An 8,412-nucleotide genomic window follows, 5' to 3' on the forward strand; every position below is an offset into this window, starting at 1 on the left:
CACGCTTCTCCCAGGGTCATATAAACTGTGTACCAAAATGTCACGTAAATTTTTTGTTCTCTTGGCTACCACCATAGGTCTCTCCGGTAAAATTCTCCTCAAAACAGGGTCAGTCAGCAGTACTTCCCAGTGTTTTTAGAGGATTCCCTTAACCCCTTAGTGACAGAGCCAATTTGGTACTTAATGACCGAGCCAATTTTTGCAATTCTGACCACTGTCACTTTATGAGGTTATAACTCTGGAACGCTTCAACGGATCCCGCTGATTCTGAGATTGTTTTTTCGTGACATATTGTACTTCATGTTAGTGGTAACATTTCTTCGATATTACTTGCGATTATTTATGAAAAAAACGGAAATATGGCGAAAATTTTTAAAATTTTGCAATTTTCAAACTTTGTATTTTTATGCCCTTAAATCAGAGAGATATGTCACGAAAAATAGTTAATAAATAACATTTCCCACATGTCTACTTTACATCAGCACAATTTTGGAAACAAAATTTTTTTTTTGTTAGGGAGTTATAAGGGTTAAAAGTTGACCAGCAATTTCTCATTTTTACAACACCATTTTTTTTTAGGGACCACATCACATTTGAAGTCATTTTGAGGGGTCTATATGATAGAAAATAATGAAGTGTGACACCATTCTAAAAACTACACCCCTCAAGGTTCTCAAAACCACATTCAAGAAGTTTATTAACCCTTTACGTGCTTCACAGGAACTGAAACAATGTGGAAGGAAAAAATGAACATTTAACTTTTTTTTGCAAACATCTTAATTCAGAACCATTTTTTTTATTTTCACAAGTGTAAAAACAGAAATGTAACCATAAATTTTGTTATGCAATTTCTCCTGAATACGCCAATACCCCATATGTGGGGGTAAACCACTGTTAGGGCGCACCGCAGAACTTAGAAGTGAAGGAGCGCCGTTTGACTTTTTCAATGCAGAATTGGCTGGAATTGAGATCGGACGCCATGTCACGTTTAGAGAGCCCCTGATGTGCCTAAACAGTGGAAACCCCCCACAAGTGACACCATTTTGGAAACTAGACCCCTTAAGGAACTTATCTAGATGTGTGGCGAGCACTTTGAACCCCCAAGTGCTTCACAGAAGTTTATAACGTAGAGCCGTGAAAATAAAAAAATCGCTTTGTTTACACAAAAATGATCTTTTTGCCCACAAATTCTTATTTTCACAAGGGTAACAGGAGAAATTAGACCACAAAAGTTGTTGTGCGATTTCTCCTGAATACGTCGATACCCCATATGTGAGGGTAAACCACTGTTTGGGCGCACCGCAGAGCTTGGAAGTGAAGGAGCGCCGTTTTACTTTTTCAATGTAGAATTGGCTGGAATTGAGATTGGACGCCATGTCGCGTTTGGAGAGCCCCTGATGTGCCTAAACAGTGGAAACCCCCCACAAGTGACACCATTTTGGAAACTAGACCCCTTAAGGAACTTATCTAGATGTGTGGCGAGCACTTTGAACCCCCATGTGCTTCACAGAAGTTTATAACGTAGAGCCGTGAAAAAAAAAAAATCGCATTTTTTCTACAAAAATGATCTTTTTGCCCACAAATTTTTATTTTCACAAGGGTAACAGGAGAAATTAGACCACAAAAGTTGTTGTGCAATTTCTCCTGAGTACGCTGATACCCAATATGTGGAGGTAAACCACTGTTAGGGCGCACCGCAGAGCTTGGAAGAGAAGGAGTGCCGTTTTACTTTTTCAATGTAGAATTGGCTGGAATTGAGATCGGACGCCATGTCGCGTTTGGAGAGCCCCTGATGTGCCTAAACAGTAGAAATCCCCCACAAGTGACCCCATTTTGGAAACTAGACCCCCCATGGAACTTATCTAGATGTGTGGTGAGAACCTTGAATGCCCAAGTGCTTCACAGAAGTTTATAATGCAGAGCCGTGAAAATAAAAAATATTTTTTTTTTCCACAAAAAAGATATTGTAGCCCCCAAGTTTTTATTTTCACAAGGGTAACAGGAGAAATTGGACTGCAATAGTTGTTGTCCAATTTATCCCGAGTACGCTGATGTGCCATATGTGGGGGTAAACCACTGTTTGGGCGCACGGCAGAGCTGGGAAGGGAAGGAGCGCCTTTTTGGAATGCAGACTTTGATAGAATGGTCTGTGGGCATTATGTTGCGATTGCAGAGCCCCTGATATACCTAAACTGTAGTAACCCCCCACAAGTGACCCCATTTTGGAAACTAGACCCCCCAAGGAACTTATCTAGATGTGTGGTGAGAACTTTGAATGCCCAAGTGCTTCACAGAAGTTTAGAATGCAGAGTCGTGAAAATAAAAAATATTTTTTTTTTTCACAAAAAAGATTTTGTAGCCCCCAAGTTTTTATTTTCACAAGGGTAACAAGAGAAATTGGACCCCAGAAGTTGTTGTCCAATTTATCCCGAGTACGCTGATGCCCCATATGTGGGGGTAACCCACTGTTTGGGCGCACGGCAGAGCTCAGAAGGGAGGGAGCACCATTTGACTTTTTGAGCGCAAAATTGGCTGTCGTGTTTGGAGACCCCCTGATGTACCTAAACAGTGGAAACCCCCCAATTCTAGCTCCAACCCCTAACCCTAATCCCAACCTGATCCATAATCCTAATCACTAACCCTAACCATAATCACAACCCTTACCCCAAAACAACCCTAATGTCAACCCTAACCATAACCCTAATCAAAACCCTAAATCCAACACACCCCTAATCCTAATCTCAACCCTAACCTCAAACCTAACCCTAATCCCAATACACCCCTAATCACAACCCTAACCTTAACCCTAATCCCAAACCTAACCCTAATCCCAAGCGTAACCCTAATGCCAACCCTAACCCTAATACCAACCCTAATCCAAACCCTAAACCTAATCCCAGCTCTAACCCTAACTTTAGCCCCAACCCTAGCCCTAACTTTAGCCCCTACCCTAACCCTAGCCCTAGGGCTACTTTCACACTTGCGTCGTTTGGCATTCCGTCGCAATCCGTCGTTTTGGACAAGAAACGGATCCTGCAAATGTGCCCGCAGGATGCGTTTTTTGCCCATAGTATTGCCGACGGATCGTGACGGATGGCCACACGTCGCGTCCGTCGTGCACTGGATCAGTTGTGTTTTGGCGGAGCGTCGGCACAAAAAAACGTTCAATGAAACGTTTTTTTGTACGTCGCATCCGCCATTTCTGACCGCGCATGCGTGGCCGTAACTCCGCCCCCTCCTCCCCAGGACATAGATTGGGCAGCGGATGCGTTGAAAAACTACAGCTGCTGCCCACGTTGTGCACAATTTTCACAACGTGCGTCGGTATGTCGGGCCGACGCATTACGACGGCCCCGTACCGACGTAAGTGTGAAAGAAGCCTAACCCTAAATTTAGCCCCAACCCTAACCCTAAATTTAGCCCCAACCCTAACCCTAAATTTAGCCCCAACCCTACCCCTAACCTAACCCTACCCCTAACCCTAACCTAACCCTACCCCTAACCTAACCCTAGCCGTAACCCTACCCCTAACCCTAACCTAACCCTACCCCTAACCTAACCCTAGCCGTAACCCTACCCCTAACCTAACCCTAGCCCTAACCCTACCCCTACCCTAACCCTACCCCTACCCCTAACCCTACCCCTAACCCTACCCCTAACCCTACCCCTAACCCTACCCCTAACCCTAACCCTACCCCTAACCCTACCCCTAACCCTAACCCTACCCCTACCCCTAACCCTACCCCTAACCCTACCCCTAACCCTAACCCTAACCCTAACCCTAATTTTAGCCCTAACCGCTGTTCTCCTGCCGGCCGGCAGATGGAGACAGATGGCGGGCGCACTGGGCATGCGTCCGCCATGTTCTTCTGCCGGCGGCCAGGAGGAGCAGCAAGAGGATCCAGGGACCTAGGTGAGTATGCTAGGGTCCCCGAATCCCCCTATTTCTCTGTCCTCTGATGTGCGATCACATCAGAGGACAGAGAATTACACTTTACTTTTTTTTTTTTTTTTGCGGTCGCCGGTAAACAGTTAATTACCGGCGATCACAAAACAGGGGTCGCTAAAACCGACCCCCGATCATGCTCTTTGGGGTCTCGGCTACCCCAGGCAGCCGAGACCCCAAAGATTCTCCCGGTGCCGGCCGGCGGGCGCACTGCGCATGCGCCCGCCATTTTGAAGATGGCGGCGCCCACCGGGAGACACGAGGAGCATCGGGGGAGCTAGGTGAGTATTGGGGGGCCACCTGGGACCCCTTTTCTCTGTCCTCCGATGTGCGATCACATCGGAGGACAGAGAAATTAAAAAGAGATCGCTTTTTTTTTTTTTTTTTGCGATCGCCGGTAAACGGTTAATTACCGGCGATCGCAAATGCGGGGAGGGTTAAAACCCCCCCGAATCATGTTCTCTGGGGTCTCGGCTACCCTCGGCAGCCGAGACCCCGGAGAAAATCGGCCTGTGGGGGGCGCTATACACTTTTTCCACAGCGCCGTTAATTAACGGCGCTGTGGTTTAAGTACCCTTAGCGGCCGCCGTTAAAAGGCGTATCGGCGGTCGCTAAGGGGTTAAACTGATGCCACTTATTATGGTAGGTAGTGATGAAACGTACCGTACTCGACCTATCAGGCTGTTCAGCTGGATTCCGTTTGTATAGAAGATCATTCCTGTCAGTCCTTGTTGCTCTTTGATATCCTCTTCTTATATTTTTTCTGCTATGACCTCGTTCTTGGTAACGCCTATTGAGATCCGCAGCTTGTCGTTCAAAATCCTCAGGGTTTGTACATATTCTCTTTGCACGTAAAAATTGCCCTGTTGGAATCCCTCTGATTGTCGCGGGAGGGTGTGCAGAGGTAGCATGGAGGAAAGCGTTTGTGGCTGTAGGCTTTCTATACAAATCTGTGAACAGAGATCCTGTGTCATCAACTTTGATCGATAGATCTAGAAATTCAACATTTCTACCGCTCTTGAAGGTAAGCTTGATGTTCAAGTCATTGTTGTTTAATGCCTCCATACAGGTTGACAGTTCACCGACCGACCCTTCCCAGATGAACCATATGTCATCAATATACCTCATCCAGCCTGAAATCAGGCTGGCATGAGGTATAGGATCACATACAAAGATCTGTCGTTCCCATAAGCCGAGAAACAAATTTGCATACAATGGGGATTCATGGTCTAGTGATCTTAATAAAGATATGGAGAAGTGGGAAAAGGAGATTTGTGACAAGAAAGTCAAAAAATATCAAAGGGATTTTACGGATTATGAAGAGAATATGATCTTTTGATGGCAATTTAAAAAAGAGTCTGTCATAAGAACACAACCACGAGAGTCTTCTTTTAGCTCGACATCTTCTGTGTCGGAACTAAATATACCTGGGAATTGGGTGGAGTGCATGCGCGGCTCGGACCGCTCCGGAGCGTCCTATTTTGGTCTCTCATGGTGACGCTGGACTTCCGCTGGGCGTTCTGCTTTTCAGAATGCCAGCGTCACCTTGACCGGAATTTGGGCGTTCACTTTTTAAGACAGACCAAGCACCGGATGCGCCACTATGCCCGTGCCATGTGATCTACGCCAGGGATGCCTAGTTACTGTTGTCAACCATATTGATCGCTCATAGGCTGATTTCACCGCTTGGCTACCATTGTTAACCAAGCTGAATGCCGATTGGTTACTGGGCATTTAAATAGACCGCCTACCTCCCCAGCTGAACACGCCCCCGGAAGAAGAACAGGCGAAACGCGCGTCAGGGTGGGACGTTCATCCAGGCAAAGACATACCACCGGTAATATACCACATTCACTATTGTACCATGGAGTCTTGCCCCCATTGGGCTGTGTTTAGACTTATAGAAACATGATAGTGACCTGCTAGTGCGCTTTCCATTTAGGTCTATGTAGTCCAGGTGGTCTGTGTGACGCTGTATGTAGGGCTCACTGTGTCTAGATACTACTTCTCTATACGGGCTAATGGGAGTAGGATGTAGTATTTATGTATTTATTTTACTGTTATAAGCCTTTGCCTGGATGTGTTCTTGTTGCTTTTTTGAGGCACTCTGATGTTATTATTTTATGTGTAGACATTTATGAATAAAATTTGGTAGTTATTTACATTCCTTGAGCCACGTTTTATTTTTGTGCGTAGCTCTTTTGTTATATGTAGTTATGCGGAATGTGACCAAGTCTCGTTGGAGCTTTAGGTCCTTTTGGATTAATATGTATACACTGTCAATATATACCTTTTCCCTGATGGACTGGGTTTGGCTAACGGCCCTATCAGATCGACCGCTACTCGGCTAAATGGTTCCTCCACAATGGGGAGGGGGCGTAATTTGGCCTTGCATCGATCTCCCCTCTTGCCAATGCACTGGCAACTGTCACAGGTCTGGCAGTACTGACAAACATCATAGGTTACCCCCGGCCAAAAGAAGTTTTGTGTCAGACGATGCCTGGTGCGACTGATGCCGAAGTGTTCGGCCAAGGGTATGTCATGAGAGATTCGCAGTAACTCCTGCCTATACTTCTTGGGAACTACCAGCTGTTCTTTTATAGTGGGGCTCGTCCCTGTGTGGTGCTGCTCTGTGATCTGGTACAGGAGTCCCTGCGTCCATATAAACTGTTCCCCTTCCAGTACCCCTCTCCCCTCCTGTACCTTCCCGCGATATCCCTCCAATGAAGGATCCTCAAGTAACTCCCCAAAAAGTTCATCTGGGGTGTCCCAAGAAATGTGTCTATGGGAATACGTGTAGGGCTGGGATGTCTTACCTGGGCCTCCGCTCAGTGTGATTCCGCCTCCACAGCTCGAGCTTGTCTCTGGGTGGTCACAGGATATGTCTCAGCCAGAGGGGCAACCGAGAAGGCAGACAACATGAGCCTCAAGTCATTTCCCAGCAAGACGTCTGCAGGCAAATCCTCCATCAAGCCGACCTCAACAAGGCCATCCCCGACTCCCCAGTTCAGGTGAATCCTGGCAGTGGGCAGTTGATGTATAGCTCCCCCTGCTACACAGACTGCCACTGTCTGGTCCGTCTTCTCTTGGTCCCGGACGAGATGAGGCTTCACAAGGGTCAAAGTTTCCCCGGAATCTCTTAGACCCTGCATATGTTTCCCATTAACCCACATGACCTGTCGATGCTGTTGTCGATTATCTGCCGGGGCTGCCTGCACAGGGTCTACTTCATGCAGCTCTTCCTCCATCTCTTCCACCCCTTGGTTAGTCATAGCTCCCAATGCCGGGTCAGCTTCGCCTTGGTAGCAGTGTACAGCAGCCCGGCTGAAGGTAGCTGTTCCTGCCTTTGGCCACTGAGTATGTGGAGTCCGGTTGGGACATTGTCTTTGCAGGTGGCCCAGCTGACAGCAGGTGTAGTATCGCGCCCCAGGGGGACTGTGGTAGGCCGGATTTCTAGCTGGTCCCCATACAATCTTCGGTGGTTTGGGGCCCTCCAGGTCCATGGGCGGACCCCTAGTGACCATCTTTGATCCGGACAACTGAGGCCTCCTGGCATCATGATGTTCATTGGCCAAATGAGCGGCTTCCTCAAGAGTCGTTGGCCGCCTGTCCTGAAACCATTCCTGTGACTCGGGGGTTAGTCCATTAAAGAATTGTTTTAACAAGAAGAGCTGGAGGACGTCCTCCTTAGTGGTTGCTTGGCTCCCTTGTACCCACTGTAGCAATGACCACCATAATTTACAGGCCCATTCAGCGTGGGTATCGGTTACACGTTTTATAAGTCCGCTGAACTTTTGGCGGTATGCCTCTGGTGTAATCGCATACCGGGCCAAGATCACTTCTTTGATCCGCTCATAGTCCATACAGTCCTCATCAGGTACCGTGCGATAGGCGTCCGCTGCCCAGCCTGTCAGCTTGCTGGCCAGAATCTGAACCCGTTCCTCTGGCTTCACTTGATGAAGGGCATACTGCCACTCAAAGTCCTGCAGAAAGCCATCAATGTCTTCCTCTCCCTCCCCCAACTGTCGGAAGGCATTATACTGGATCTTTTTGTGGCTTACTGTTGAAGGTACCTGGTTGAAGGCCAGAGCTCCCCCTGCTCGCTGACTCTCCTCTCTCCGCTCTGCCATCTCCATCTTGGCCATCTCCACTTTGGTCCGCTTTTCCATGTCCATCTTGGCTAGCTCTATCCTGGTCTGCTCGGCCATCTTTTCCTTCAGATCAGTATGCACATCAGCCATCACCTCTCATATGATCTCTACTGCAGGGTTTGGGTCACAGAGTGCCAGTCTGTTCTTTACCTCCCTCTGGAATTCAGTCTCCTCCATGTTCACATTGGGAGGCACTGCACTGTCGTGTTCCATGATGGCTGCTATCAAATCCGCTTTTGTTTTGTTGCTGGCGATCAACCCTTAGGCTTCCACCAGATCTTTTAATGTAGTCCTCTTTAACTTCTGGTACTTGTT

The sequence above is a fragment of the Ranitomeya imitator genome, chromosome 7 (assembly GCF_032444005.1).
Source record: "Ranitomeya imitator isolate aRanImi1 chromosome 7, aRanImi1.pri, whole genome shotgun sequence".
NCBI lineage: Eukaryota > Metazoa > Chordata > Amphibia > Anura > Dendrobatidae > Ranitomeya > Ranitomeya imitator.